Source organism: Balaenoptera musculus, chromosome 1, assembly GCF_009873245.2.
Source record: "Balaenoptera musculus isolate JJ_BM4_2016_0621 chromosome 1, mBalMus1.pri.v3, whole genome shotgun sequence".
Classification (NCBI taxonomy): Eukaryota; Metazoa; Chordata; class Mammalia; order Artiodactyla; family Balaenopteridae; genus Balaenoptera; species Balaenoptera musculus.
The window spans coordinates 11,770,058-11,777,955 of NC_045785.1; positions in this window are offsets into that span (position 1 = coordinate 11,770,058).

Below are 7,898 nucleotides of genomic sequence, written 5' to 3' on the forward strand. Positions count from 1 at the left end.
AATATTTTGATATTTTAAAACCAAATGCATTCTTTATACTGATTAAAACTAGAAGGAAATGGGACAAGTTATTTGCATGATCTTCCACTAAAGGTACCTCTTACACAGTGAGAAGAGTGAGCATCACCTGACCTTAAAAATGGTCTTGAAAATCCCAGCAGTTTTCCATAAAGAACATGATATTACTTATACTGTACCATATCCCCAAAATCCAAAACAGCAATCTCCAGCACCAGAAAAGATCACTTGGTCAGGCAGTAGTTAAGTAGCTGGCTCATGTTTGGAAGCCAAATTGTGTGGGGAAAAAAAATACTTTGGTTGAATACAAATATTTGAATTTGCATAAGTTAAATGTAATGCCTATGTGACTCCAGTGTATTTGAGGTCTTTCAAAGGACATGTTAATTTTTATCATATAACATTGCAACCCACAATGGCAATTTCCTTTCTTCACTCCTTGAACTACATGGTTCTTTAGGTGTCTCCTCAGCCACACACCCCTTTCTCTGAGAATGCACATTCCCCAGCCAGGTTTACCCTACCTACTGCTGCTCTCTTGGCCACACGTGATTGGCTGATCGGTAGATATTCTACCCAAGCCAGACGAATCAGGTTTCTCTTCTAACCGAAGCTGGGCCAATCAGCACCTGTGCTCTTGATATTTGGAAGTGGGACACGGAGTCACCACACAGGTCATTAATGGTCCAGAGCTGAAGGTCTTGATGCAGTTCCCAGCTGGGGTGACCATTTCTCCCACTGTGTTTGGAGAAACAAAGCCAGTCTTAGAAAGAGATGGCCAGGATAGATAAGCAACAAGTAGAGACAAGAAACCAAGACCCAGGGAATTCCCTGGCGGTCTGCTCTGCGCTTTCACTGCCAAGGGCCCGGACTCAATCCCTGGTCAGGGAACTAGGATCCCATAAGCCACACAGCGTGGCAAAAAAAAAAAAAAGAAGAAGAAACCAAGACAACCCCCAGAGAGACAGTGCAGCAGACACTACAAGCCCCTTAGTCATTGCCTCCCTCTACTGTATAAGCAGCACACTAAATGCCCTCATTTCCCAGCATCCCTTGCAGCTAGACCTGGCTGTGTTGTTCAATTCTGGCCAATGACATGCAGGTGAAGGCCCTGGGCAGGGCTTCCCTTCTGGAGTTAAAGGCAAGGCTTTGCTAGGAGAAAGCTTTTTCTCTTTGTCCCTTTGCCTTGTCTCCTTTTTCTCTCCTGGAGCTCAGACTTGGAGCTGGAGCAGCCACGTTGGGGATCACCAGGTAACAAGCAAGAGACCAAAGCCCACCTCAAAAGACAATGGAGTGGAAAGACATGAAAAGCCTGGGTGGGAGCCTAGTGGCATCACTGTGCTCTGGACTGCACCTGAACTGCCTACCTCTGTACATCCTGTTGTATAAATAAATAAATCCCTATCAGTTTAAGCCACTGTGGTCAGATGTACCTGTTTGTGCTGTGGAGCAAACCACTCAAAGCTTAGTGACTTAAAATGGCAACTATTATTTCTCATGATTCCATGTGTCAAGCTGGCCACTTGTACTGGTCTGGTTGGCTTGGCTGGGGCTAGTTTAGGATGGCCTCGTGTACAATGCCTGCCCTTGGGTTCCACTAGGACTTTTTGTATCACTCAAGATTCTCTGGTTGCAAACAACAGAAATCTCCTGTGGCTAACTGAAACAGAAAAGGAGTTTACTGAAAGGAAATGAGGAAGGTTAGAGAATCAAAGGGCAAGCAAAGCTGAGGAGTCTGGACAGGCAGGAGCTGTCTTTTCTTCCCCATAGGTGTCCCCTTTTTGCTTCAGCCGGTTTGAGTTTCTGTTATTTGCAACCAAAATGGCATTTACTAAGACGCTCTGCACAGCCCCAACTGGTAGCTCTGAGAAGCTACCAGCGACCTTTCTTTCCCCTGACGTCGTACCAGGGGACAACTAGGTACCTGCCGTCCCCCCACCAGAACTCCCAATCTTCTGATCCCCCAAGAAACTAAGCCCAAAAACTTCCTTCCACCCTTGCCAATGGGGGCCCATTTGGATTCGTGACTTTGCAGATAAGGTGCCCTTCTCCAGCAACTTGGCAGAGCCAGCAGTGCCTGCTGTCGTGGAAACCGGAGTCATGAAGTGTGTGCGGAAAAAAACAGCTTCCTCCGGATCCGCGTTCCGAAGTGTGTTCCTGGTAAGTGAAGTGGTTTCCAATTTTTTAGGGTCTTAGGGATGAAAGCAATACACTGACGATGAGAAGAAACCCAAAACCTGCTAATGCTAATGTGCTCCTCTTTTTTTTTCCCCCCCATAAATTTATTTATTTATTTATTTATTTATTTATTTATTTATTTTTGGCCGCGTTGGGTCTTCGTTGCTGCATGCACAGGCTTTCTCTAGTTGCCGCAAGCAGGTGCTACTCTTTGTTGCCGTGCGCAGGCTTCTCATTCCGTTGGCTTCTCTTGTTGCGGAGCACGGGCTCTAGGCATGGGGGCTTCAGTAGTTGTGGCATGCGGGCTCAGTAGTTGTGGCTCGCAGACTCTAGAACGCGGGCTCAGTAGTTGTGGCGCATGGGCTTAGTTGCTCCGCGGCATGTGGGATCTTCCCAGACCAGGGATCAAACCCGTGTCCCCTGCATTGGCAGGCAGATTCTTAGCCACCAGGGAAGCCCATGTGCTCCTCTTTTTCGTACTGAGTTTCCTAAAGCAGGAGTTAGGGAGCCAGGTGAGGGTAAACTCTTCCGGCTTATCAGCTTGGCCTCATTTCCATCAAGATGCGCCGCTTGCATCCGTCTGCTCAGTGTCCCGAGTTATTCTGGGCCCATTCATGATCTTATGTGCCTGCTTTTGTTTTTAAACATTTTTCTTTGTCCATCTGTTCCCCGGGAATCCATTGCAATGCCTCCGTCCTGCAGTGGGAAACATAAGCACGCTCCTTGTTTTGAGTTTCCTCTCATCATATTGCTTTCATTCCTAAAACCCTAAGATATCGGAGGCAGGGCTTCCTTGGTGGCGCAAGTGGTTGAGAGTCCATCTGCCAATGCAGGGGACACGGGTTTGAGCCCTGGTCTGGGAAGATCCCACGTGCCGCGGAGCAACTAGGCCTGTGAGCCACAGTTACTGAGCCTGTGTGTCTGGAGCCTGTGCTCCGCAACAAGAGAGGCCGCGATAGTGAGAGGCCCGCGCACCGCGATGAAGAGTGGCCCCCGCTTGCCACAACTAGAGAAAGCCCGCGCCCAGAAACGAAGACCCAACACAGCCAAAAAAAAAAAAAAAAAAATATATATATATATATATATATATTAATTAATTTAAAAAAAAAAAAGATATCGGAGGCAGAAATTTTACCTCTGGCTCGACGTGGTCTTATCATCACAGATTAGAGGTGCCCTTTGACTGATAAATCACTTTTATGGTTAAACAACCAGCCTTCATTCATTCCAGCAAACACCAGGTACCTACTACGCGCCAGGTACTAATGATACTGTGCTAGACCTTGGGGCCTTAACCTTTGCTCCCCTTTCTTTTCACGGTCTAATCTGCTGCCTTCCTGCAAAGGAGTTAGAATCATTAATTTAGTGGGTGTGTTGCCTGGGAGAGCTCACCCGTGACATTCCCATCCTCTTTTTTGGCTTTCGATGAGATTATTGCTGGACCTTCTCTAGAGAGAGCTGCATGCAGCAGTGACCCTCTTCTGGGAGTTTCTTTGTGCCTTTCAACAGTTGAAGTTTAATAGCTAATAATAGCCAACTTTTTAGAGCATCCTTGCCAGCCATCAGACCCTGCACTAAGCATGGTCCAGACGTTATCCCGCTCAGTCCTCACTGTCTGTATCACTCCTGTTTCACGTGTGAAGATGATGAGAAGTAAGTTGCTTGCCCCAGAGCAGGCGCATCAGAGCCCAGACTTCGTGCTCAACTGCTCCAATACATCGTTTTCCTCGGTGAAGTCCAGGAACCAGCTTGGTATCTACTGGTTGACGAGGATCAGGTCAGCAAACATTTTCTATAAAGGGCCATTTCCCTTTGTGAACCATGGGGTCGCTGTCATCACTACTCAACTCTGCCATTGCAGCATTATGCCTAAACAAATGAGCTTGGCTGTGTCCCAATAAAACTTTATTTATAAAGATAGGCAGAGGGCCAGTTATGCCAACCCGTGTTAAACTCTCACCCAGACTAGATTGTTAATATCTGCATGGCTATTGTCTGCCGCACGACTACCAGGAAGACAGCTGATCATCATCTCCATCACTGAGAGCATCGTGAGCTTTTACTACGTGCCACGTGCCACGCACTAAACGAAACACTTTACATAAATGTTCTCATTTAATCCTCTCAAGTACTCCAGGAGGAGAGAGCCATTCGAAAGGCCTCTCGAAAGGTAAAACAGGCTGCCCAAGGTCACCCCAAAGGAATTTTCAAACCCAACTCCTAACCATGACACCACACTGCCTTTCACCATCACCGTGCTGCATCTGGACAACAGGAAGCTTTGCTGTTGAGTCTGGACACCTGCCTTCCACTGGACCAAGCCTGAAAGAACCAAGACTTCACGACACATCCCTTCCTCTCGGCATCCTGGTTTACTAGCCCTTCTTAGAGTCCCCTGCTTTCTTTAGTTACTACCTAAGTTCAGGTGTTCCCAGCCTAGGCACCATGCTCTCTCTTTCAACCGACTTTGCCTGTCTCCACCTTGTGTTCATTTTACAACCTTCCTTTCAGTTTCCCAAATCCTCATGTGCCCCTGCAGCGGCCACAAGCAGTGTTTACCCATAACTTCCTTTTATTCCTTCCACCCTGTGTGCTGAGCAGAGAGCTCTAAATGACCTCTGGGCCACATCGATGCCCAAGGACCAGCAGGTCACCCGGCCCCAATCCCTATCTGATGCGGCTGACGCTGTCCTCAGAGGCGCAGGGGACAGACACTTGAGAGGCTTGTTGTTCAAGAGATCCTGTTAACTTTTGTGTTGAGTCATGTGCGTGCACAGAGGTGTCACTTTAGCAGCTTCTCTTTCTTGGCAGTGACCTTGAGACCTGAAATCGGGCCACCGGATGCTCTGGAGGGGACACTGAGAAAACATCCAGCCCATCCTGAGCCCTCAGGCAGAGCAGGCCATCATGCATCCAGTCAACCCCGATTTCTCCAACAAGGACCTTGGGCCAGGCACCATGCAGGGCACTGAGGAGCCAAAGCTGAACCAGACAGACAGGTCCCTTTCCCCAGGAAGTTGTGCTGGGATGGGGTGGGGTAGGAGGTGTCAGATATTTTATTAACAGCTTCATTGTGGGCTGTAATAAGTGCTGAGTCCCAGCCAGAGGCGGGTTTAGCTGGAACAGTCATAGCCTCTGTCAGTCCCTCAGCGTGGGGTCCGACAGATCTCACTCTTCAAACTGGCTAGTCCTGCTCTCCCCGCCCCCATCCCCACTCTTGCCCATGACCAGAAGAATTCCAGGACCAGAGCCTGGTGCCAAACACACTTAATAAATAGGTCTCGATTGCCGGGACGTAGACGCACGCTGCTTTCACAGAATAGTATAAAAATCGAAATCAGCTGCCCATGTTATTGCCATCTTTGGAAAGGGTCCAGGAGGGCACTGCAGATGCAACATTGCTGAGTTTTAAGCCACATGGTACACACACACACACACACACACACACACACACACACACACAAACAGAGTCTTTGAGAGTTTAAAACAGGGCTAAGACTCAGGCCTATCAGTTGTTAAAGTTGGACACAGAACCACCTGGGGTTTAACAGAAGCAGAAATCACGCTCAGATTTTTTTCCTCCAGTCTGTCCAGTCGGGCATATGCAAATAATTTGCAAGACAATTTTCGTTTTCAAGTAGATTCAACGCATCCAAGATAACCCCAAAAAGAGAGCTCACTAGAGAGATAGGTTGGCTTCTAATGACCTGCAACCACCTGCAGGTCTTGGCCCCATCGTTCCCTTTTGCACCTGCCCTGCTCAGCAGTCCCATGAGCGCCTGCCTGACAAAGCTCCCCCACCCCACTCCCCTTTGCGCAGCTTCCAGACTTTGCAGGAGGAGAGAAAGCCTCTGAGATCAACCAGGCTGTGACCCCATTCCCTGCTCTCACTCCTCCAATCGCTCCAAATGAGTATCTGGGTTGTCCCTGAACTTTGACCTCTGTGCACCTTTCTCTATCCATCATGGGTTTCCTGGTGAACACGGAGGGTTTGTGATGATTAATTAGTAAATTGGTATTTATAAAGTGCCAAGTGAATGATGTAGTTTATGAGCTGACTTTTATCTCTGCTGGCCTCCCTAATCCCTTCTTGTTTTCCCAGCACCTCAAGCTGGAGGGACCACCCAGTTCCGTCCAGCTCTGGAATGCCCCTCAGAGCTCTCTCCATCTGCCCCCATCACCCAAGAGCTCTTCCCAACCCTTCCTGCGTCTCCCTCCTCTTTTTCAAAGTGCTGTTGTTTTTCTTAATATTACCTTACCCCTCCTCAAAAGACAGTTACACAAGTAGATGTGGGAGGAAGCAAAGAAATATAAGTCAACGATGACTAAGTCTGCCTAGCTCCCTTGTCGCTGGAGTTTTGTCAGAATTGGCTCTCTCTCACCCCTGCCTCTGTAAAGATCCTTTGCCAAGGGTGTGATTTTTCCTGAAGATCATTCTTTCCGCATGACCAAATGCCGTAATGCATAACCAGTCCAGATCGTTTCTTTCTGCCCAAATCCATGCTTGGGACACAGCACTCAGGGTCACTCAGAAGTGATTTCCCCTAATGAACAGGCAACTGATGGTTCCTGGAAGTTTCACCCGCAATCAGGGATCATCGGTTATCCCGGCCTGTTCTTCCCCCACTACTTCTCTGGTTTCTGAATAAGTGCTTTTCCTGAAGTCCAATGACCTTAGAAAGAAAGAGTTCAAATAAAACGCAGCCCCTAGCATGCATCTCTGTCTTTGGAGCGGATCAACAAGGCCTCTGAAATGAGGCAGAGCTCTGGGCAGCATGAGCTCCCACTCCATGGTCACAGAGTCTCAGGCCTCTCAACCCCTGAGCACCTGTGAGAAAATCAGCCCAAGAGGTGTTAAAAGGGCTCACCCATCCGGCAGCATTTCCTGAGCTCTGCCTGAGCATAACAGCAGCAAGGTCTGGGCGTTCTGCTCCCCTTTTACAAGATGCAGTAGGTAATGAACTGGAATTCCCCCAACTGTGCATCACGGAGCCTGCCCTCCCTCCAGAGGGTTGTGTCCACAGGAGCCAAATGGGTAACTGACCAGAGCATTTAATACATACAGCCTGTGTGATTAATTCAAACCAAAACCCCAGGTTTTTCACATACATGTAAATTGTTTTGCAAGAAGGCAAACCCTCACCTAATCTCTTCACTGTTAAAAAGTTTGCTCCCAGATGCAAAACATTTCATAATGAAGGTAGCCCTGGGAATTCCCTGGCAGTCCAGTGTTAGGGATCCGTGCTTCCACTGCAGGGGGCACAGGTTCAATCCCTGGTGGAGGAACTGAGATCCTGCATGCCTCACGGTGTTTCCAGAAAAAAAAAAAAAAAAAGGTAGCCCTATTTCATGCAGATCCGCTATAAACCATAGGTTGGGGCAAGTTGAGGTTCATCAGATTTTTTTAAGTAATTAGCTGCTTTAAAAAGAAAGCTCAGAATTTGCAAACCCAAGCATTTGCAGGCATAATTTTTAAAGTTTTGATCTACACCCTGTCCCTAGTCTTTTGCATTCAATAAAAATACAACTATTTTGCTTCTGTTGGGTCCTTAAAGGACACATATGGAAGATATAGAAACTTACCTTTTACAAGTAGCTGTACCAAGTTGCCCAAGACCAACAGAAACTTAATTCCAAGCTTTAAAAAAAACAAAATCGTGTCATTTAAGCTGAACATCTTTATTGGATTCAGAAACAATCTC